This window comes from Muscardinus avellanarius (genome assembly GCF_963383645.1).
Source record: "Muscardinus avellanarius genome assembly, chromosome: 5".
NCBI lineage: Eukaryota > Metazoa > Chordata > Mammalia > Rodentia > Gliridae > Muscardinus > Muscardinus avellanarius.
In genome coordinates this window covers 106,438,974-106,462,566 of record NC_137790.1, presented here as the reverse complement: position 1 = coordinate 106,462,566, position 23,593 = coordinate 106,438,974, and the positions used below count along the sequence as shown (strand labels likewise).

General features: G+C 38.2%; 1 protein-coding gene across 7 annotated transcripts in view; it reads right to left on the bottom strand.

The window, feature by feature from the left end:
• MECOM (MDS1 and EVI1 complex locus) overlaps positions 1 to 23,593 on the bottom strand; it is a gene marked incomplete at both ends in the record, with an annotated part of 591,781 nt that overhangs the window by 317,452 nt on the left and 250,736 nt on the right. The gene's annotated exons all lie outside the window — the stretch shown is intronic.

Sequence of the window (23,593 nt, the reverse complement as noted above, 5' to 3'; positions counted from 1 at the left end):
AATTTGGTGGCATTTCTAGAAGTAGCAATGAAGAAATATCCTGTGGCAGGATATTTATTCATAACATCTATAGCTTCCTATAGCCCTCACTCACATTACCACAAGGAATTCAAGTAATCTATAAACCAGACACCTTGTTTTAATGAGGTCACCCTAAGCTCTTGCCCACCTAAGTGGTCTTGTGCCCTCATCCAAGCCCCCTGATCCCTCTGAACTTCAGTTTCTTTATTGCCCACCTAAGTGGTCTTGTGCCCTCATCCAAGCCCCCTGATCCCTCTGAACTTCAGTTTCTTTATCTACATCTGATGCCACCTGACATGGTAGCACATGCGACAAGAGACAATGTAAATGTGGCTGCTCCGAATTAAGAGATACCAAAAGTTTAAGAAGATACACTAAAGCCGGGCATGTGACACACGCTTCTAATCCCAGTACTTGGGAGGCTAAGACAGGAGGATTGCAAGTTCAAAGCCAGCCTCAGCTACTTAGTGAGGACCTCTGCAACTCAGTGAGACCCTGTTTCAAAATAATTAGGAATAGCCGGGCGTGGTGGCGTACGCTTGTAATTCCCACGCTTGGGAGGCGGAGACAGGAGGATCGCACAGGTTTGAAGCCAGCCTTGCTGGCTTAAGAGACCCTGTTTCCAAATAAAAAGATAAAAAATAGGTGTCTGGGAGTGTAGCCTGGAGGTAGAAGGGTTTCCAGGAACCCCATTACCACCAAATAGATGATAGATAGATAGATAGATAGATAGATAGATAGATAGATGATAGATAGATAGATAGATAGATAGATAGAATTTAAAAAGGGCTGAGTGTGTAGCTCAGAGGTAGAATGCCCCTGGGTTCCATCCCCAGTACTACAAAATTAATCAATTAATTAAAAATAAAAAGATACACTTTTTTTTTAAATTAGGTGCAAAAATGTAAACTACCTTGCTGATAATTTGTCTACTGATTACATATACAAAATGATATAATTCTGGGTATATTGGTCTAAATAAAAGATATTAGTAAAAATTAATGCCACCTATTTATTTTTGCCTGCTTTAACATGACTACTAGAAATTTTTTAATTAATATATGCTTCACATTTGTATTCCTATAACAATGTTTTTTAAAAAATATTTATGTCAGGCATGATGGCATATGCCTGTAATCCTAGTCCTTGGGAGGCTGAGAAGAATCACAGTTTTGAAGCCAGCCTCAGCAACTTGGTGAGACCCTCAGTAACTTATTGAGACTGTTTCAAAATTAAAAAAAAAAAAAAGCTGGAGGTGTAGCCCAGAGATAGAATGCCCCTGAGTTCAATACCAGTTACCAAAAAAATATTATGACATCAAGTTGCAGTAAGAATTTTAATGCTTCATCTGATTATTTCATAAACTTTAAAGAAAAATAGAAAAGCCAGAATGGTCATTCTCAATATTACCATGGAAGGTTCTCCTGTCTCTAGGCCTTAGGTGACAGATCTTAAATGTCATCGGGTTTCAGGTTTACCTGCACTCAGATAATAAAAAGTGATGAACTAGGTCATGAACAATTCATTCTCCACCAATCTCCTATCAATAAATCTCTTCATCCACACTTATGGAAATACAATCTAAAGAGAGATCAATATAGTCACTGTACACGGTGCAAAAAGATGAGCTAATTTCACATCACTACCCTGCTAGTGTCTTTGATGATATAAGAAACAGTTTGGGCTAAATATGGCTGGAGGAAAGGCTTAGGCAGTTGAAAACCGCATTATTGACCAATATCTGATGATGGACAACAAAAACGTATTCCATAATTTTAGCCCAAAGTGCGGAGGAGGGGGAAAAAAGCCACAGATTAATTAACCCCTATCTCTTGGGTAGAGCAGTACATCCCATTCCATCACTTCAAAAAGAACATGTGCTTTGAAACACCCGAGCATGAAGGGCTTTCTTGTAGCTATTCCATTGCTATGCTGCAGTTGGTCAACCTCCAAAAGTGTTGCCCAGATCTGGGCTGATGGATGAATGTGGAGACAGATACTTCCAGGCTGTACATATGTTACATTGCCATGAGAACATTCCCAAGAGCTTTAAGAAGTTCAGTAGGGACAGAGATAGGAAAACCCCACCCACTATTATTTCAAAGTTTTATTATGCAAAAGCAAAGAATAACCAAGTTTCCTCTGGGGATTAAAAAAAATTGTCATTATAGTTCATTCCGTACTCTTACCAGGTCATGCCACTAAATGTTTTCTGAATATTAATTGATGTATTTACTACAACGTAAGGCAGTTGCTAACCTAACATTCCAGGCTTTGTTCCCAGCCTCATATCATTTTCTTCCAGGCTGTTGATTTTGGAGTGGCTGCGTAATCCTAGTGAACTGCTAGCAAAGGGTGATCAATCAACACTTTGAAAGCTTCTGGTTCATCCCAATACCTGGGAGTTGCTTTGATAAATAGTATTCTTGGGACTGTGTGAAATTTACATTGTAGAGGTAGTTAAATACATGTGGGAACATGGCAGTCTATTGTCCTTGTTATTTATTTATATTTAAACAAAAATCTATCGTTCACAATAAATCCTCACTTGCCTCCAGATTATTCTATCCCAAACTAAAATCACCCAAGCTCTATGTACACTAGCATTATTGCTTTCTCGATGGTTGTAAAGATTGTCACACATTTATAGACATTAATAATAATAAATAAATAATAAAAATGGAAAATTTTATAAATCATATAATAATGATGAAAATAATAATAATAAAAAATGTTAGGCCAGGCGTGGTGGCGCACACTTGTAATCCCCGTGCTTGGGAGGCAGAGACAGGAGGATCGCACAGGTTCGAAGCCAGCCACGCTGGTTTAAGATACCCTGTTTCAAAAATATAAAAATTAGGTCTGGGAGTGTAGCCCAGAGGTAGAAGGGCTTCCAGGAACCCCAGTACCACCAAAAAAAAAAAAAATGTTCCTCTATTTTATTTTTAAAACCAGCATAAAGCCATTAAAGAACACATCACTCCATTGCATTCATCAATGAGTTTATACTGCTAAAGGTCTACCAGTTTCCTGTAAAGGCTTTATCCTGAGCTAGCAAGATTGACAGTCATTCTTAAAATTACATTAGAAGGTTGAAAGTCTTTTCAAAAATTAGCTGCAGCTTTCTGAATACCTCACAGAGTTCTTTTCTGAATATTCCCAATTTTCTCACCTATGCCTTTACACATTCTGTGATCTAATCAAAAGAATCTATGTCCATGAACATCCTGCAGAACTTGATTTCTGTGGCATCGTCCTTGTCAACCTGTAATCCAGAAGGTTCTTCCCCCCACATTTTCCATTCCACTGCTGTCTAGTGAGAACCTCTACTGTTCTGAGAGCTGGGAATGGAGCAGTGAGTAAGATCAGCAGTTTCCCTGCTCTCAGGAGACTTACCATCTGTTGGGTAGAAGAAAAAAGTAAACCAAAACATAGAGAATCAGTGGTAGTCCTAGGTGCCCAGGAGAAAATAAAATGGAGTAAAATGAGGGCTGGATGACTCCTTAGACAGGGCAGGTCTTACAGAAGAGGCAACACCGGAAGCCTTTCAGATGCCTAGATGCCTGCCCCTCTGCTGAGGGCTCCCGCCTCCCCAGCCACAAGGAGCTCCTTCCTTCCGGATCTCAGTCTTTAAATAGTGTTTTGGCCTTCTATCATTTGACCTGGTGCGATTGCACTTATTTGTTTTAGTATCTGTCTCTTCATTTTGGATTTTCAGCTATTTGAGGGCAAGTTCTGTGTCTTACCTTTATGCTCTCCCTCCAGAGCTTCAAATATAATAAAAATTCAAGTTCAAATTCAACCAACTTGCCAGGCATGGTGGCATACTCCTGGAATCCCAGTATTTGGGAGGCTACAAGTGAGGATTGTAGGTTCAAAGCCAGCCTCAGCAGCTCAGTGAGGCTCTCAGGAACTTGGCAAGACCCTATTTCCAAATAAGAAATAAAATCGGGATGGGAGTGTACCTTGGAAATAAGGAACCTCTGGGTTCAATCCTCTATACCCCCCCAACAAATTGAACCAACTTTTAAAAATTCTACTTGGGAGGCATTTCATTTTGAAAGCCATGCTTTGTATCTCTCCCAGCTCTGAATCATAAACACAATTTAAAACAATCTGTTATCCACAAAAATCATGGCTAGCATTGGAAGAGGTATTTCTTAGATTTCTAGACTGTCTACCATTGAGGACGATGTGTCCAAGCGAGTGATACATGCAAAGTGCTCTTCTTAGACAGGTTCAAGTTTAAAAACAGTGACCTTTCCCCTCAAGCCTCAGGTAACTATCCTATGGTTTCCCCAAAACGGGAATTTGCAATCTTTCCATTGAAAAATGTTCCTCCAAACGGAGGATTCTCCAGTTGAAAGGAATAAGAAAGATAATTCTGGTTAATAAATCATAGTATTGCCTAGCACGGTGGTAGATGGCTGTAATCCTAGTAGTTGGGAGGCTGAGACAAGAGGATCACAAGTTTGAGGCCAGCCTCAGCAACTTAAAGATACTCTGTTTAAAAAATAAAAAGGGCTGAGGTATAGCTCAGAAGTAGAAAGTCCCTGGGCTCAATCCCCAGTACAAATAAATAAATAAACAAACCAGAGTATTGTGCTGAAACTTGAACAAAATAAGTAAGATTTCACAAGTCAGGAAGAGTAAGCAGAGTCTGAAAATTTCACCAGAAAGTTTTGTTTTTCATCTTTATGTATGTTTTTTATAAACATTTTATTCGGCCGGGTGTGATAGTGCACACTTATAATCCCAACACTTGGTAGGCTGAGACAGGAAGATCACAGGTTCAAGGCCAGCCTCAGCAAGTCGTCAACCTAGTGAGATCCTGTTTCAAAAACAAAAACAAAACAGGGTTGGCGGTGTAGTTGAGAGGTAGAATGCCCCTGGGTTCAATCCCCAGTATCACAAAAATAAAATAAACATTTTATTCTTTTTGTTCACATTTAAAGATTGTGCTCAAGAGCTTCCATTCTTTAAGTGATGCTTATACAAGGAAAGTAAGTAAATTGTTCAAATTGAAGATTTAATAAGACAAGTAATAAGATGTCCTTTTTCTGAAGGGCCCAAATTTCTTACTTAGTTAGGATCTGATTCTAAGATAGCGATTTAATAAAAGAACTTCCAAGCCCCTAACCCAAAAGGAATGCCTCTCACTTTAAACCACGGTAGGATAAATGCTCTATATTCCACTTCAAATACAGAGAACAAAGTAGGCATTTTCCCTGCCGGTATAATTTGACATCCATTTTAATGATGCTTACTTTATTGCTTGTCAGAAAAGTGAAATGGCCTGTCGATTTTATGGAGTTTCTCCTACCTTTCGGATGGTTATATTACATTTTGAAATAAGTGTCTAGCCCCCTCCCCTTCTTTTTTTTTAGCATAAATGGTGCATGTGTGGGTATGGTACTTGGCTGCCAGTAGAATGAAGTCATAATTTCAGGAGTCCGATAGAATAGATCAAAATCACGCCAACACTTTCATGGATGGACGGGTGCTGCTAAATGGGTGTTTACCTAAAAAAGTCACCATCTGGCGCGCAGCGTAGGGAATGTTCCTAAGCAGCTAACTCATGTATGCTAAACAAGTTTGGCTTGGCTGCCGTGAGAGCTGCCCTATGGAAATTCTCAACATACATTTGTTTGATTGAGCCGTCATTCCCAGTTGATCTGCTGATGATCTGTGTCACTTTGTTTAAATGTCTTGGTGTGGTATGTGTGTGTGTGTGTGTGTGTGTGTGTGTGTGTGTGTGTGTACGCATGCCAGTATGTTTCTGTGATGGATTAAATAGAGGTGAAATTTGAGAGTGACTCCTGTTTTTGATTCCTGTGTTCTCAGACAGGTAGGTCTGGAATGATCAAGAATGTCACATTCAAACACAGGGGTAAATACAGAGCTCTTTTGATTTAAAACACATTACCACAAAGATATATTCGCTACTGTGTTCTCCTGGTACAAGAAGCCATGTAGGATTCCCCAACTAAACAAACACCATCTGGGTTAATTTTCAGCATCCTTTTCAAATGTCCTAAGTCAGAGGATACAAAACTCATTGCTGGGAAACCCAGTGTGCAGAAGCAACCAAAGGCCCATTGCTGGAGTATAGATTTAGAAATCAAATGCAAGGTCAGGCTAGAACCAAAGCTCCAGATCTCAAATATCCAAGTAATGGTCCAGATGGAAACCCAACACCACGGGGCCATAGCATGTCTGAGCCACTAATCAAGCAACTGCCTGTTTGCTATGTGGTTAAAGCACTTCCTGCAGCTAATCTTCCTAGATAGGCTCTCAGCTTTAATAACCTATGGGGTCTGCTGCTAAGTGCGGGGATCTGGGCACCATCAGTGCTGATGTCTCCATTCTGCCAAAGCCCAGACACCACGTGATACACACTCTCTCCCTCCCCTCCGGCCTCATGGATGTGGTAGGCTTGGGACTGCCTTGAGCTGGGTCTCCTTATCCAAAAAATATATGCCTGACCAACCTATATCATACCTGGAAATCCTCCCCCCAATTTAACAACACCATTTCTTTGGATTAAGATAAAACCATGTCAAAAGTTTTGACTATTAACTGTTCCACCCTTTCAATATGCATTTGAACACAGATACTGGACTCTAGTCAGTGACTGGCCACACTCTTACCTTCTAACAGAGAGGGGAGATATGCAAATACTTGATAGTGCCTATAACCAACCATCTGTATAAGATGTAAAGAAGAGAAGAATTCTGTCTGGTTAGGAAAATTCTCCCAGAGGTAGGAATACCTAAGAAGGGCAGATTAAGTTAAAGAATAAAGATCATTCCAGAGGAGCTTCCCAGAGAAAATATAAGGAAAGGATCATGTCAGGTAGAAGAAAGGATATATTTCAAGGTATGAAAGTGTGAAATAGCTTATCAGGTGCATGAGAATAAGCATTTCTCAGTATAGCTTGATTTATAATGGGGAAGACAGTAGAGTGATGCATGAAAGACGAGGGAGAAGCCAAGTAATCACCACTTGGCCTGCACTCTACTCTGGAGTTCAGGCTTTCTCCTATTATGAGTACAGTTCCAAGGAAAGGTCTTAGAAGGGAGAATGTGAAGATCAGAGCCGTGATTTAAGATAATCACTCTCATTCAAAGAAGAGAAGCAGTTTAAGAAGGAGAGACCAGTCAGAAGCTGTCAACAGCTCCTAGGAGAGATCAGGAAGGTTTAAAAAATAAATTTTGTAAAGTAAAATTCAGAGAACAAACAAACAAACAAATAAATAAATATATTTACTTCCTAAATAAATTTAGGAAGTAAAATTGAGAAAACATGGTGAGGGAGTAAAGATAAAATAAATCTCATTGATTAAGGACTTCTTAACAAGCCTGATTCCTTCAGCTTAGTAATTATGCTTTTCAGTGTTGACTACCTTATGCTCCTACACTTTAAATTGTTCAATACAGCTCAGTTTTCCTGGCTCAGGGCCTTCATTCACAAAATGCTCCTAACAATACATCCCCTTCTTGTTCTGCAATGATTGAGATGGAATCTTTAGGGAAAGGCTCCAAAATCACTCCTCTCGATAGTTTTAATAGAAATTTATCAAGCTAAATTCACCTTTTATGTAACTTTGTTCCAAACTTTGAGGAAGAAAATTGTAATGCCAGTAAGTGTTCTTTATTAAAATAATTCAAAATACTCATCAAGTAAGTTTATGGAATTCAACTTCTTGCAAAATCAACACCCACCATACACTGCTCTTTTCTGCTCATCCTCCCTCCAGAACTCTCAATCCCCAGAGCGCACAGGGGTGGTTCTTCGGTCCACCCCTCCCCTAGCCCATGTGTCTCCTTCCCCAAATTTATCTATTTGGTATTATTCATTTATTTATTGGGGAGAGAGAAAAAGAAAAACAGGGAGAGGCAAGAGTTTGGTTGTATTTATAATTGTTCATCATTATTTATGATTATTGTAATTTGGGTCCAACATCCCAGGAGTCTCATTGTAACAGGTGCAATACATACCAATAAAAATACCTCCATGGAACATACACACACACACACACACACACACACACACACACATACACAGTTTTTTGTACTTCCCTTTTTTACAAGTCATATTTTCTCCTATACACATAAAGCAAATCCTGTCGAATTTCAATATATTTCTAGGCATTCTACTTTGGATTTTCATTTTTAAGAAATATAAAAGAAAGAAGAATGAACTATACGTCAATTATTTATTTATGGACTTATTTGTACCATCCAAGGAAAGAATAATATAAATCCCTTTTAAGGAAGGCATGTGTTTATTATTTGATAGCCATCAAAAGTAAATAAAGTAAAATAAAACATAATATAATAAAAATAAGATAGCAAGGGCTCTATATTAATTTATATTGGCCTGAGTGATCAAGACATTAATCAAATAAAAAACTTCTTTTTTACTTTGGCTTTTGAAATCTAGCAATTCTTTTAGTCCTCTGAAACAGAAAAGTAAGTTTTAAGTATATTATTTTAGCTGAGCAATATTATATATTTTGGATTTACAAGTTTGTTATAATGTGTACATACATTTATATTTTACTCTGTCCCTAGTTTCCTGAGGAAAAACAAACATGGAAGATGGATAAAAATTTGCATATTTGGCTGCCAAATTTCTTCGCCTGGGAACTGAGAGTTACCAGGGAATCCGCCATTTTCTTCACAGGCAAGTCTTACGCAGGACTATGGCAGGCTGGCTCTGAGAGCCTTCTGTAAGAGATGCTTTTCTCTAGAACTACACCCTATTCTCCTAATTTGGACATCTTGAAACACTTTTTAAAAATAATAACCAAGAACCTATATACATTCGTGAAGCTACCACTACCAACTTCAGTGTTGTGTGTGGGGAGAGGAGGGAATGGGTGGGATCTGGGGAGATGCACCAGGTCCTCTGCAAATGTGTTTCCTATCATACTACACCTCAGTGTGCTATATGGCTATAATCACCAACTTATATTTTAAAAATCTCGAAAGGCCAAAGTTTGAAAATCTTAATAAAATAAATCCATGTTAAAAGCTAAAAAAAATAAAAAATAACCAGGAAATACATTACTCCCTAGGTTAAAAAATTGTAAAAATGTTACTAAGTATATAAGGAATGTGTAAGGAGGGTTTTATCCATTGCCTCAGTGCAAAACACATACACATAGACACAGAGAGACACAGGCAATGACACACAAGTCTTGCTTTACTGAAATTATAAAGGACATTTCACAATGGAGAGGACAAACAACAATCCAGAAAACTAAATAATCAATTAATATATTACATGTGTGTATGTATACTAAGGCTAGCAACAAACAAACGTAAGGTGAAATTAAGTTGCAACAAACTTCAAGTGAACCCAGAAAAACATGAATTAAACTGAGAAAAGCCAAACCAAATGATCCCCCCAAATTTTCAAAATACAGTGCAGTTACTTCCTGTTCCCAGGCTGCTGCTTATGGGCACTCTAGAGGGGGAAGCCTCCAAGTCAAGCGCATCCAGGGGTTAGTTCCCCTGCAGCCTCCTTGTCCCTCTCACTGCCAGGCTTTCTGGATCCCTGCCCTGCAGACTAGAAATCTCCATGCAGAGAAGGGCTCTGGCCACCCCACCGGCCTGGTATTTGGCTCCCCAGTCACCCAGAGCACAAGTATGATGGATGATGATGGATCGCAGCACCACCAAAACCGTGTGAATTTCCCAAGGCCTCTCTGATTATTCTAATCGAGCCCCCAGAAGAAGCACAGGCCTTCACAAAGGCCTCCAAGGAAACCTCCCATTCCCTTGTCTGCTTGACACAGACCCTGCTAAATAAAGCAATGGGGCCCTGATATGGCCTCCTCTCTTTGACACGCAGACCTGGGCCTTCATACTCATTGTTCGGTGATATGATTTAGCCCTGAATGAATTTTTAATGAACACCCAGAGTTATACCACAGTGGAATGGCCACTCTGGCTTCTCCCAGGGGAAGATAAAAGTTTATGAACACTTGTGGGTCACAGATTTTCTAATGTTCTCTTGCTCTGCTACACAATATGGTCAAAAGGCTTTTTCTCTATTGTCTAATTCTCTCTTTCTCTTTCTCTCTCTCTCTCTCTCTCTCTCTCTCTCTCTCTCTCTCTCTCTCTTTTAAACCACAAAGGTTTAAAAAAACCTTATGCTTCTGAAAGGCATAACTGGTGCAATTATAGAATTTTTTCCTAACATATAAACAGTATCACTGTTAGACCTAGATATGCATAATAAACTTTATATGTTGAAGTAATGGAAACTATCAAAAGAGTGCAGTACTACTTAATTTAATCATGTTGGGGTCTTTGACTTATTCAGATTTTTTTGTTGTTGTATAAGTTTATGGGTTGTGGAGTGGAAAGAAACAGGGCTTTATAGAAACCCTGTTCAGTAACTCTTGTTGGCCTCTAGGAATGGTTCAGATCAATACAGATAAAATGAGGAGTGCCATATTAATCAATAAAACTAAAAAACAGCCATATTCAGAAACATGGCTATGTACTTGCAACAAAGAATACATCTATTTGGTCCTTTTTAATGCTTTTACTATTATCTAACTTCCAGTGCTTTGAGTACCTAACTATACCCTCCTCATTTCCGAAATCTCAGAATCATATAAATATAAGAGAAAAATGTTAGCCATTTATCTCAGGAGTGTCCCCCCCCAAAATTCTTATATTAGAGTATTATATATAAATGAATCAGACTGGGCATGGGTAAGAATGGGAGTAAATTGCATTTACAGAAAATTTTGTGTAAGAATAAGAATATGTCAAATAATTCTATCAGACTGGGAGAAGACAGTAAAAAATGGTAAAGATTACAGGGTCACTTATGGAGAGTTCACCACTAGCCATGGGTCATCACCACCACACAGACATCTACACTGCAATCTTATTCACTCAATAATTATACCACACACATACACTCAGAGTTTCTTCCCAATTAGCCATATGTCCTTTAAAGGCTACATTATTGACTATAACATTTTGGGATGGCTATCCTGACAACCCTTAGACTATGCAACCATAATCTTTATTTCCCAAAGCAGAAACATGGACCAATAAGAATCATAGATCAGGCTACGAGAAAGCCAACTCCAACCCTAGTACTGTTGTCACTAATTAACTATGAAATTCTGAACAAGTCTTTTCATCTCTCTGATAATCTATTTCCTCATCTATAAAATGACTGAATTCAGAGAGCCCTTAGGGTGTCTTCTAGCTCATATTTTATGAGTTCATCAATCTCTGTGTGATTGTGAAAGTAAATTCTTAGAAAAAGTCACACTATATAGGTTTCTCCGGACAATAATAAGCATAATGCTGTATTCCTATATATTCAAGAAAAGCCACTGGAGACTAATGAAGAAGACATTGTTAGTTCACTGAATAGCAATGGCTTGGATAGGATCAATTAGAAGACAGAAAGAATGCAATAAAGCTTTAGCTTTTAGTGAATCCCTACTATGTGCTGAACTGACACTCTGCTATGCATTTTCCCTCATTATCATATTTAATCTCCCCCACCTATTCTATAAATAGGTAATCGTCCTATTCAATAGGTTTAAAAGAGAAGATTAAGAGAGGCTGTGTTTCTCACCTTAGTTCACCCAATCTACTTGGGCCCACATCTTTCTGACATCTTTCTGTTTCAGGTTATTCTAAGGTTTCATCACCTCCTGCCATTTACAGTACCCAAACTATAAAAAGACAAACGAACTCACTAAAATTTGGCAAAATTCCTGTCTCTTCCTTTTCCAACAGGAGGCTGACGACTCCTTGCCTCTGCTTCTCTCCCTCTGGAAACCTAGTCCAGACAACTCATCTACTTCTCTAAATGAGAATGTATGCATAGTGTATGTGAAAGTTAAAGGAACACATGGCAATACATCATAAAAACCTAAAGCAAAAGCTAGCAATCAAAGATCATTTTACCATTTTATGAAGATGATTTTTGTGATCTATCATCACTACAACACTCGTTTTATTATTTTGGTTGGCTTCAAAATGTAATGGATAAGAAAAATACAAATTAAAATTAAAAACACAAAAAACTGTACTATTGACATGTTGACAGTCTTCTCAAAAAGAATATTCTTCGGACATACTTCAAAACAATTGCAAAATACTTCATCAGGTGTAATTCAAAATAATGACTTTTGAGAATATTTCTACTTTGATACCAGCTCAAAATTAGGATAGGAAATATGTGTGTATGTGTTTGTGTGTGTGTATGTATACACACACACCAGTATATATATATATATATATATATATATATATATATATATATATAATTATACATTGAAATATATCTTTATGGAAATAGTTATATATCTACATTCTATAGATGCACTGACAAAGACATTTGCATATTAAGTGGCCTTTATGTTGTTATAGTCAGATCACTATTCTTCATACTATTCTTCTTGGGATTCCATTTCCTAATGGTAAGTAAGAAAGCTATGACACTGACATGTAAAATCCAATTTTGGATCTACCCATTTATTGGTTTTAGAAATTGACTATGTTTGGGAAAATTCCAAGATTTGAAGATTGGCACCAACAGAGTTGTTAAAATCAAAGAGAAAAATATAGTGTGATTTCCATTGCTTCAGTAAGAGTCTGTGAAATGCCAATATTCTGCATATCTTCAAAGAGCAGAACCTGCCTCCAAAACAGTACAAAATAGCCCACTACAAAGGAAAATCCTTCAAGATCTTTGCTATTGAACTAGGACCAGAAATAAGAGGAAAACCTCTGAGAACAGTATAAAAATGACAGATATAAGAGGAGGCCAAGCATGTCATGAAATGAGAGACTTTTTGCTGACAGATGAGCACCTTTGAACTCTAACCAATAAAAGAATTAGCACTCCCAATGTATAATCAGTACAGCAAGCAAAATACGTCAACACGTGATAGGCAGGATAATCAATCGACATGCGAGGTCGGAAACAGCCAGACTAAATAGCAACCCAGTGCACTGAGCCAGACAGCCTTTCCTGCTGCTTAGATTTCTCATACCACAGGGAATAGGAATTAATATGCAATAAAGGAAAACCCCTAACAAGTCAAAGAACAGAGTCCTGATTTAGAGTCCTAAGAAATTACTCCGGATCCCCAAAGAGAAGGTCTTGATGGTTTACTTTTCTTTGTATGTGTTTCTAAGGGTTTTTGTCTAGTCTGGTAATAGAAACTTCAAAATTATCAACCACAGCCCTATTTGTGTTTCTCAGGAAGACTTGAGAAATAATAAAAAGAGTAGGACCTATGGATAGAAGCAGAGTGTTTTGTTTTATTTTAATCTTGGTTGGCTGTACGCTCACCACTGGCCTCTGGCAAGTAATTTAGCCAGGCTGGGCCTCAGTTTTGTGTTCATCTGCTAAAAAACAGGAGAACAACACTTTTTAAAAAGGATTTTGTAATTACTAAAAGAAATTATATAGGTAAAATATGTTCAGTAACACCTAATGTGAGGACAGTAATATTCAACAACAGGTGAATACGGAACCCCAGCCTCCTTGTACTTAGCATGGGGTTTAAGTGAAATAAGCACTTAAGAATGTTGTGATGTCCACATATATTAAATGGCAAACTCATGGACCTAACAAAATAACATAGCTTTAGATGTCCCTCAAAGAGGAAAATTACAATAGCCTAGGTTTGAATGAATCACTTAAACTCTCTGAGTAACAATCTGTGAAGTTGGATAAATATTATCTCACATATCTGAGGCCTGATCTGCAAAGGGTGGCTCTCACCATGTCCTTTCTGCTTTACATCAATAATCACAAATTATCTGCTGCTGGTTTACCCTACCTCATCTACTAACTTGAGAAAGCCAAAAGGAATCCTTTTAATTTATGAATCCATATCCCTTCCGGAATTTAGAAATAATTTTTGTTAGCCAGGTATAGTGGTGCACGCCTGCAATCCCAGTACTTGGGAGGCTGAGACAGGAGAATCACAGGTTCAAAACCAGCTTCAGCAACTCAGTGAGGCTTGCATAAAAATAGGGCTTGGGGGTGTAGCTTAAAAGTAGAATGACCCAGCCTAAGTGTTTGTCAACAGATTAATGGATTATAAAATTATGGTACATACATACAATAGAATTTTACTCAGCCATAAAAAGAATACAAATATGTCATGAATAGAACTTGGGAATATTATTCTATGTAAGATTAGCCAGTTACAAAAAGTGAAGGATCATGTTTCCATCATATGTGGAAGCTAGATAGAAACTAGGAAGCAAGGAGGACTTTGGATAGGGGGAGTATGTACTAGTAGAATCATGGAAGATGATTTGGGGACAGATGTTGAGGTGAAAGGGGAGAACTGATGATGAAAACAATTCAGATAATCTTTGGCTCATCTTTGAAGTTATCTGTATCAATGTCAATGTTATATTTGGGGATGCGGAGGGAGCAGGATAAAACCTGAAGGGAAACTCACAACAAGTGCTCTGTGCATGGATTTTCTATCACTTTGAATTCTACTATGATGTATAATTACAATGCACTAATACAATTAAAAAAATGAATGACCATTTTGCAAAAGATTAAAGATAACAAGTGCTAGGGAGTATGTAGAGAAAAAGGAACCCTTGAACACTCCTGGTGGAAATATAAAGTGGTATAGCCATTGTGGAAGATATATGGAGACTTCTCAAAAAATTAAAAGTAGAACTATCATATGAACCAGCAATTCTATTATTGTGCATATACCTAAAGGAAATAAAATCAACATGTCAAAGAGACATCTGCACTCCCATGTTCACTGCATTTATTCACAATAACCAGATAATAAAAATAAATGGGAAAAAACAATGAATGGATTAAAGGCTGTGGTACATAGACATGATGGAATACTATTTGACCATGAATCCTATCATTTGTGACAACATGATTAAAAATGGAGATAATTATGTTAAGTGAAAAAAGCCAGGCATGGAAAGACAAGTACTGCATGATCTCACTCATGTGTTGAATATAAAAAAGTTGATCTTATAGAAGTTGAGAGAAGAATGGTGGTTTGCAGAGGCTCGGGGGAAGTAGGGGAGGAGTTGGGTGCAGAAAGGTTACTCAATGGGTACAAAGTTATAGTTAACTAGGAGTAAGAAGTTCTGAAACTATGATTCCACCATAGAGTAACTATAGATAATGATAATGTACTATATATTTCAAAAAACTAGAAGAAAAATTTTTGAATGATTTTACCATAAGGAAATGGCAAATGCTTGAGGAGATAGATGTGCTTAATCCGATTTAAACATTGTACACTGTTAAGCTGTATCAGAACACCACATGATATCTCATAAATATGTAATTTTATCTATCAGTTTTAAATAAATCTAATTTCAAAAATATTTTCCCTAATCTATCTAACTCCAAACCCTCCATTCATGACACAAATAGTATATTTTTAAAACCCTCCATTCATGACACCTACAGGTCAAGATTTCATCTGCTTTAAACCTGCTTTTTATGTGATGCAGTATTTTATTTTTCACTTATTTTAAATATGTTTGCATTCCAAACAGATGTGTTGCAAAAACGACTTTTCAGCTACACATTTTCTAATGCTTACAACTGTACCCCCATGACTTTAGCAAGCAGTGCTGGAAAGGGCTATTTTTTTTTTTTTTATTGACCACAACCAATACCATTGGAATTAGATAGCAATTTTTCCTTTTGGAATCATCCCATTGTAACTAGGTGGGTGATTATAATTTTAAAACAACTTGGAGGAAAGTAACATAAAGTTAGAAAATTGGAACTGTTGTGAATTTCCTAAACCACTATACAACCTTTCTTCTCTTCTGTGGTATATGTATATAGAGTCAAATTTAAATGCCTTTATTTTTGTCATTCACTGATATTGCAGCTACTTAAATGATCTGGGGCTTAATTTGCTTTAGAAATCAGAAACTGAAGAGCTTTCAGAGAGCAACAATAAATCACTTTCCACGTTTATTTTCCATGCTCATAAAGACACACCAATCTGACATCAGTGTCCCAGGCGAAATCCAAAATGGCTTAGCACAAAGATTATCCAGAGAATGGCCATCAGGAAAAGTGCTGGGACAAAACAACTATGCTAAAATTGCACTGCAGCCTGGATTATATTTGCATTCATTTGTTTTCTAATACTCTTGGAGAACTTCACAGAGCGGAGACTGGCCTTTTTGTTTGGGAGTTTTTAAAATATGACACATTTGTCGCACATCAGGTACCCCTTCTTGGATGACAGTGTGATGGAACAAAGCCCAACTTTGTTTTGCGTCTCATTGCATGACCTCTGACAGCTTAGGGGAGCGGTCCTCATTTATTGTGCCCTTTGTATACCGATGCCCACTCCTAAGGAAGGGCACTGAAGGAAGGCAGGAACAATATTTCAACTTTTCCCCCTAGAGATTGAGACACCATGATTTCTGCAAAACAGAGTATGAGGAACACTTGTCAGAGAAGAGAAGTGCTGGAGAAATAAGAGCGGGCTTTTGATGCTTCTCTTCTACATCTAAGAGTTGTGCAAGTCTGTGTAGGAGTGAAAAGACATTACATCACAATCTAGGATCTGCCAGTCGCATTCATTGCCCCCTCTTGAGACGGAGCCTCCTTTTCTCTTTTATTATGTCCAGGCTACTTAGAATTCTTGAAACATTCTTAATGAACTCACAAAATAGTTATTTTAGGACAAAATGATTGACAATGCAAAACATTGCTATGATTTTATTGTCTTCAGAGTTGTCTAATTATTAGGAAAAATTAAAGGGCTTACGTGTGACTCACAAAAATGTAAAATGCTTACTTAGTCTTCTATTTAGATCAAATGAATAATAGCAATGAATCACAAGTATAATTCTGCCCACTCTCCTCTACTGACTTTAGTAAGCTTGCTATCTCTATATGAACTAATGTTTATATATGTATATGTGTATATCACCATAGAAGTTCTAGCTGGTAGACTTTCATTTCCATCTTCTAAAAAAAATGTAAAAGGTGCTTCATTTTTTTTCAGGATGAAGTCCCTAAACTACATATAAATCTCTGAAGACTTTAGTAAGAGAAACTGAGCAATTTTCATTTTCCAAAAGACAGTATTGCCAGAAAGAAATAAAAAAGAAAGTTTGGCAAAGCTCTTTTCTCTCTAAGGATTAAGAAAAAGATTGTCATACAACAACATAGAAAAAAGATACTGCTCTACAAAGAATCCAGGTCCCAAACTAACAGCAAACAGGAAGGTGTTGTTGTTGTTTGTTGTTGTTGTTGTTGTTGTTGTTGTTGTTGTTTTGCGGGTCTGGGGATGGAACCCAGGGGCATTTGACCTCCAAGCTATATGCTATATCACTTCCCTATTTTTTTATTCTTTATTTTGAAACAGGGTCTCACTAAGTTGCAGAGGGCCTCACTAAGTAGTTGAGGCGGTCTGTGAACCATGATCCTCCTGTCTCAGCCTCCCAAATGCTGGGATTACAAGCCTGTGCCACCACACCTGGCTAGGAAGGTTTTTAAAAGCAACTTTCTCAGACTTGTTAAACCTTTCATGTTGTAGAGAAATCCTTCTTCAAAGAACATCGCTTTATCATGGGTTCAACTTGAAATTAAAACCCAAGGATAACCTGTGCTATGAATTTCTCTCCCAACTAGGAGAGGACACTGCAGAGGAGGTGTCCATGTGGTGTCCTGACATCTGCACTGTGACAGGACTGCACTGTTCCAAGTCAATATTGTCACTGCAGCTGGCATTGTGACATAGAGTGATGCTCTCTATAAAATATCAAAACTCCCAAAGGCGTCAAGCCCAGATGTGCCACCCATACAAATTTTACATAAAAATTGATAGGAGCCGGGCATGGTGGTGCACGCTTGTAATCCCTGAGCTTGGGAGGTGGAGACTGGAGGATCATGCAGGTACAAAGCCAGCCACGCTGGCTTAAGAGATCCTATTTCCAAATATAAAAAAAGTATAAAATAGGTCTGGGAGTGTAGCCCGGAGGTAGAAGGGCTTCCAGGAACCCCAGTACCACACACACAAAAAAAAATTATAGGAAAGAAATCCCCTAAGTTATGTTCATCTGACTCTTGAAAAACCATGCTGCTTTCCACAAAAAGGAAGATCAGACTCCCGTGCCTCTCACTTAGCTTCTGTGACACTCCTTTGGCAATATCAAGGGCATGCCATCCAATACTACTAGACAATGTGCCTGACAGCTGCGGTCTATCAGCCTTCCCAGCAGGCTCCTTCCCCAGCAGCTGACAAGAAAAATAAACATCTTCCAAAGCAAATCAAGGTAAATGCCAAAATGTCTCATCGATTCCTAGTAAAAATCCCTTCTTAAATATTAACTGTGATAATGTCTGACTTTAAAAGGATAAGAGGAAAGGTCTGGATTGGGTTGCAACACAGAGGAAACATTATCATCCCAGCGATGGGATGTAACTAACATGCATAGCATTGCCACTAATCTTGGTTTGACTGCAAACCAACCATGGCTTTTCAAAGGATTGGAGCAACCTCTCAGTTTGGGTCAGAGATTTTCTCTTTAAAAAGTTGAAACTGTTCAGTTCAGTGATCATTGAATTTCAGCTCCCAAAATACTATCTACTACTAAGCACTGTTGTACTTTATTCATGATCAGAAAACGACAGTGGCTTTAACAAACACTGTGCTTTATTTGAAATATTTTAGAAAAATAATGGCAGGTTTGTTCTCTCGAAGATATTTATGGTTACAATAAAATTACAGAACCAGTAGAAGTCACAGGAATATTAGTGACAACACTGGGAAAAGTTGGTTCTGTGCTCAGTAGCAGGGAATATTCCAAAGTAGCCAAGCAGAGATCCTGTAGGGGCTGGGAGACCAGAGACCCCATGAGGACTGGAGAGGTGGCCAGCAGTTTCTGCTTGTCGAGTGATGGGAGGGGGCTGGAGGCCTCTGACACCACGATTATCTAAAGCAGGTGACAAGAGACAATGGCAGAATAATTCAGAAAATTCTATTGGCAATTCACCAGTGAGAAGAAGAAGAAGGCTTTCTTAAACAAGTGTTCAGGTGACTATCAAGAGCATCAAATTGGTGCATGAGCATTTCTCACTTCTGATATTTATTTTATTTTATTGGTGGTACTGGGGATACAACCCAGGGGCTTTTCTACCTCTGGGCTATGCTCCCAGACCTATTTTATACTTCATTTGGAAACAGGGTCTCACTCAGTTGCTGAGAGCCTCACTAAGTAGCTGAGGCTGGCTTCGAACCTGTATGATCCTCCTGTCTCAACCTCCCAAGCACTGGGATTACAGGTGTGCGCCACCACGCCTGGCCGATATTTATTTTAACCCTATCACTTGTAAGCAGAAACTAGCTACTTGTACGTAAAGAATCACAATATTTATTAGAAGGACAAAAGGCACAAGTGAATGGATGATGTGTATTCTCACTTTAGTTTTCAGGATCATTACTTGAGGACAAGTGTAAGAATTCTGGCTCTAAATGCAAAGTAGCACCATGTTAATGTCCTGAACTCAAAATGTCAGCAGAGTAAGTATCACAGAGAGGCCACCCAGCACCCATCCACTAAAGCCAGAAACAGAAGCACCCTAGCAATCACATCTCTTTCCCTCTCAAGACACATGGGAATTGTCTGCCCCCTTCTCTCTCCCTCCCTCTCTCTTTCTCTCCTTCCTTCCTTCCCTCCCTTTCTCCCTGTCGGAAATAGGGATTGAACCCAGGGGCATTCTACTTCTGAGCTACACCTCCATCTCTTTTTATTTTTTATTTTGAAACAGAATCTCACTAAATTGCTGGCCTTATACCTGCCATCCTCCGGTCTCAGCACACCCACAATCCTCTTTATTCATCACAACACATCCTTAAGGAAACTAAACTAAGGGCTAGAAGTGACCCACAGAATCATCAAAATTTAATCCACCTCTTATAATGAATACCCAAAATGATGGCGCCCGAGCAAGCATCCAATCCAGGCCTCCCATTTCCCAAGTTCATGGTTCTCTCTACCAACCAACTACTACTGGGAAAACTCAGTAGTTCAGCAGTTCAGAGCTGGAAGGATGACTTAAAAAGAGCTCTGGTCTGGGGAGTGGGGGACCTGGCTTCTGAGTCCCACTACAGCAAACCCACCATTGCCACACCTATAACCTCCCGTAGTAAGTTGGGCTGGATATTCTCAGATGGACCCATGGATCTGAATTTCAAACTATTAAAAAAAAACTTGAAAAGGAAGAAAAAGAAGAAACTGTAGCAGAGGTTTCTTCCTATCTGAGCAATTAAGGAAACAGCCAACACATTTCCTCATGGATCCTGACTTGCTGAACTAGCGCACATCAGTTTCCTCTAAGGAAGCAATTATAGGTAGTGAAAATGGAAAAGAGAGCCCCACTCTTTTAATTTAACTATGAATCATTTTCAAGGAGTAGGCTTGCCGAGTGACTCCATTCTCAGTTCCAATTTCTCTCAAAGACGAAGAATTTGCAATCTTACAAACCAAGCACATAATTCTGAAGAACATGACATTTTAGCATAAAGTGGTCTCTAAAAAGTTACATGAAGATGCTTTAACTGGGAAGAAATATGCACTTTGAAATGAAATAGGTATGTAAAGATGAGATTTGAAGATAAAATAATTTCTGAAATGTTCCATTGAACATAATTTAATGAAGGGTGTGTTTTCTCTCCCATAAAGCATCTTAACATTCCATAGAATAATGTAGTAGGCCGAACTGGCAATGGTGGTGGCATGCAGTATTTTTCTTGTAACCACATTTCCTATGAAGTCACTACAGTCATGACAAATCCCAGTCCTGCTGGAATGAGGTTTAGGGAACTCCCTGAGGGGAGGGACATGGTCTAATAAGGGGAGTTCTTTTATCTGCCAGAACTGTAAAGCAGGATAAGGTTTCAAGTTCTCTGAAGGCTACACTATTAGGTTCTGATGTCTTTTAATATTGATCATTTATTATGAAAGATCCTCTCAAGATGAGATTATCTTTTTCTCTGACCATTTCTGTGAGCTCAATTGTACCATGATAGGATTCAGTTCCCTGGGTACACTGTCAGGGAATGTGGGAGCTGTTTGCCATGGGAGTGTTTCTGAATGCATTCCTGCTTCCTCCTCACCAGGTCCATTGCTAACCTCATCTGCCAGCTGGTCAGTGGCCAGTGGTCCAGTGGCAATAGGTCCAATTCCTATCACTTCTAGCACATCGTGTGCATGGCTCAAGTGTGCTCCTAGGCTTCCCAATACTATCTTCCTTCTGGTTTTTCTTTGGTCCCTTCCTTCCCTTCTGACATTTCTTCAACCTGTTTTTAAAGCCTAGGGTAACCAACAATGATGTTCCTTTCTTTGGCTTGGTCAAGCAATCGATTGCAGCCTTTTTTAAAGTCTCAAACTCTTTCTTCTTTATGTTTATTGTTCTTCTCTGTATTAAGTTGGACAATGTCACTGCTCATACTCAGAAATTCTCAGGTATTTTCTAAGTTATCACCTCCTCTAGAGGGGAAAAGATGGAGCTGAATCAATAAATAAGTGAATGTGATTAAACTCTTCTCATCTCTAACACAGACCATCTACAATAATCCAAGCACGAGTTTGGGCTTCTTAAGAAGAATAATCACAGAGTACAGGATAGAGCATTTGTTTTTAAATAATCCAGACCATCTTTTTTTTTTTTTTTTTTTTTTTTTTGTGTGTGTGTGTGTGTGGTACTGGGGTTCCTGAAAGCCCTTATACCTCCGGGCTACACTCCCAGACCTATTTTTTATAATTTTTTATTTGGAAACAGGGTCTCTTAAGCCAGCAAGTCTGGCTCCGAACCAGCGCGATCCTCCTGTCTCCACCTCCCAAGCGCGGGGATTACAAGTGTGCGCCACCATGCCCGGCAATCCAGACCATCTTAAGAAAAGACAATTTATGCCTCATGATATTATCATCTACGTTGTACAAACAGAAGTTCTAAGTTTTATTTTGCACTCCTGGTACTGGGGTTCCTGGAAGCCCTTCTACCTCCAGGCTACACTCCCAGACCTATTTTATATTTTTTTATTTGGAAACAGGGTCTCTTAAGCCAGCACAGCTGGCTTCGAACCTGTGCGATCCTCCTGTCTCCGCCTCCCAAGCGTGGGGATTACAAGCGTATATAAGGTTCATTTTACCAATAAATATTTTCAATTACATATTTGAAAGTGAGAGTAATAGCTGACACTTTATTCATGTTCACTACATTTATTACCTGTGCTACTGTATGATGTTAGAATATACCTGAAATTAGCATAATATTGAAGAATAATGTTTTCTCACAACAGAAAATAGATACCATCATCATTTACATTGATATTTTTCCTGAGTGTGTGTGTGTGTGTGTGTGTGTGTGTGTGTGTGTGTGTGTGTGTTAAAGGATGGGTCCTGGGGATGGAACCCAGGGAGCATTCTATCTCTGATCTACACCTATTTACTTTTTATTTTGTAAATAGTAAATAGTAAAAAGTAAATAGGTAAAAAAAATTTTTTAAGTAAATAGGTAAAAAAAAAGTAAATAGTAAATAGTAAAAAGTAAATAGGCCTATTTACTTTTTATTTTGAAACAAGGTCTCACTAAATTGCTGAGTCTGGCCTTGATGGAAATCCTCATGTCTAGGCTTCCCAAGTACTGGGATTACAGGCATTTACATTTTTTAAATGGTGCTTATTCTAATCAAGTCCAAGCTAAGTATCGAATATGCAAAAAATAAAGTATTGTGCTGAGTTTATACCAGAAATACAATTAATGCCAATGTGAAGCAATTAAAAAGAGAAAAAAAAAGTTCTCAGATATAACATTTAGATTTGATGGTTTCTTTTTTATTGACTTAGGACCCAGAAACTTTTTCTAACATTTCATATAACATCCATTTCAATGGAAATGAATTTATGTCATTTACTGGAATAAAAAGTATTCTCACTTTTATGTCCTAAGAAACTAAAATTTAAAAAAAGAAACTAAATTATTTTTAAAAATACTCAGCAGCCTTAAAAATTAAATTTGACCTTTTGGCAAAGATTCAACTATCCAGGCATTCTACTGTACTAGTGTGTATTATAAAAAAAAAACTGACCCAGAAAGAAACACTGACCAGTGAGAAACACACAGACTACAGTCAGAAAATTCACACTCTAAATCTTAGCCCTCTATCCACAACCACATACCCTTTGACAGATTACTTTATCTCTCTGAATCCCTGTGTTTTTATCTGTAATGTGAAGTGCCACCATTCTTATGGAACTTGAAAATAAGAGGCTTGGCACAATTCAGAGAAGGCACACAATAAGTATAACCATTGTCATTATTATTGTTAAGTATAGTCTGGAAAGCAAAGGAAATACTGAATTGGGATGAGTCTATGATAGATACACTCTAATAGTATTTTTTAAACTGTACTATGCATAAAAATCTCCTGAGATCTTGCTAAAATGCAGGTCTGATTTAGTAAATCTGAGTATGGCCTGGGATTCCACATTTCTAATGAGCTCCTGGGGGTTTTAACACTGTCTGAAGGCCA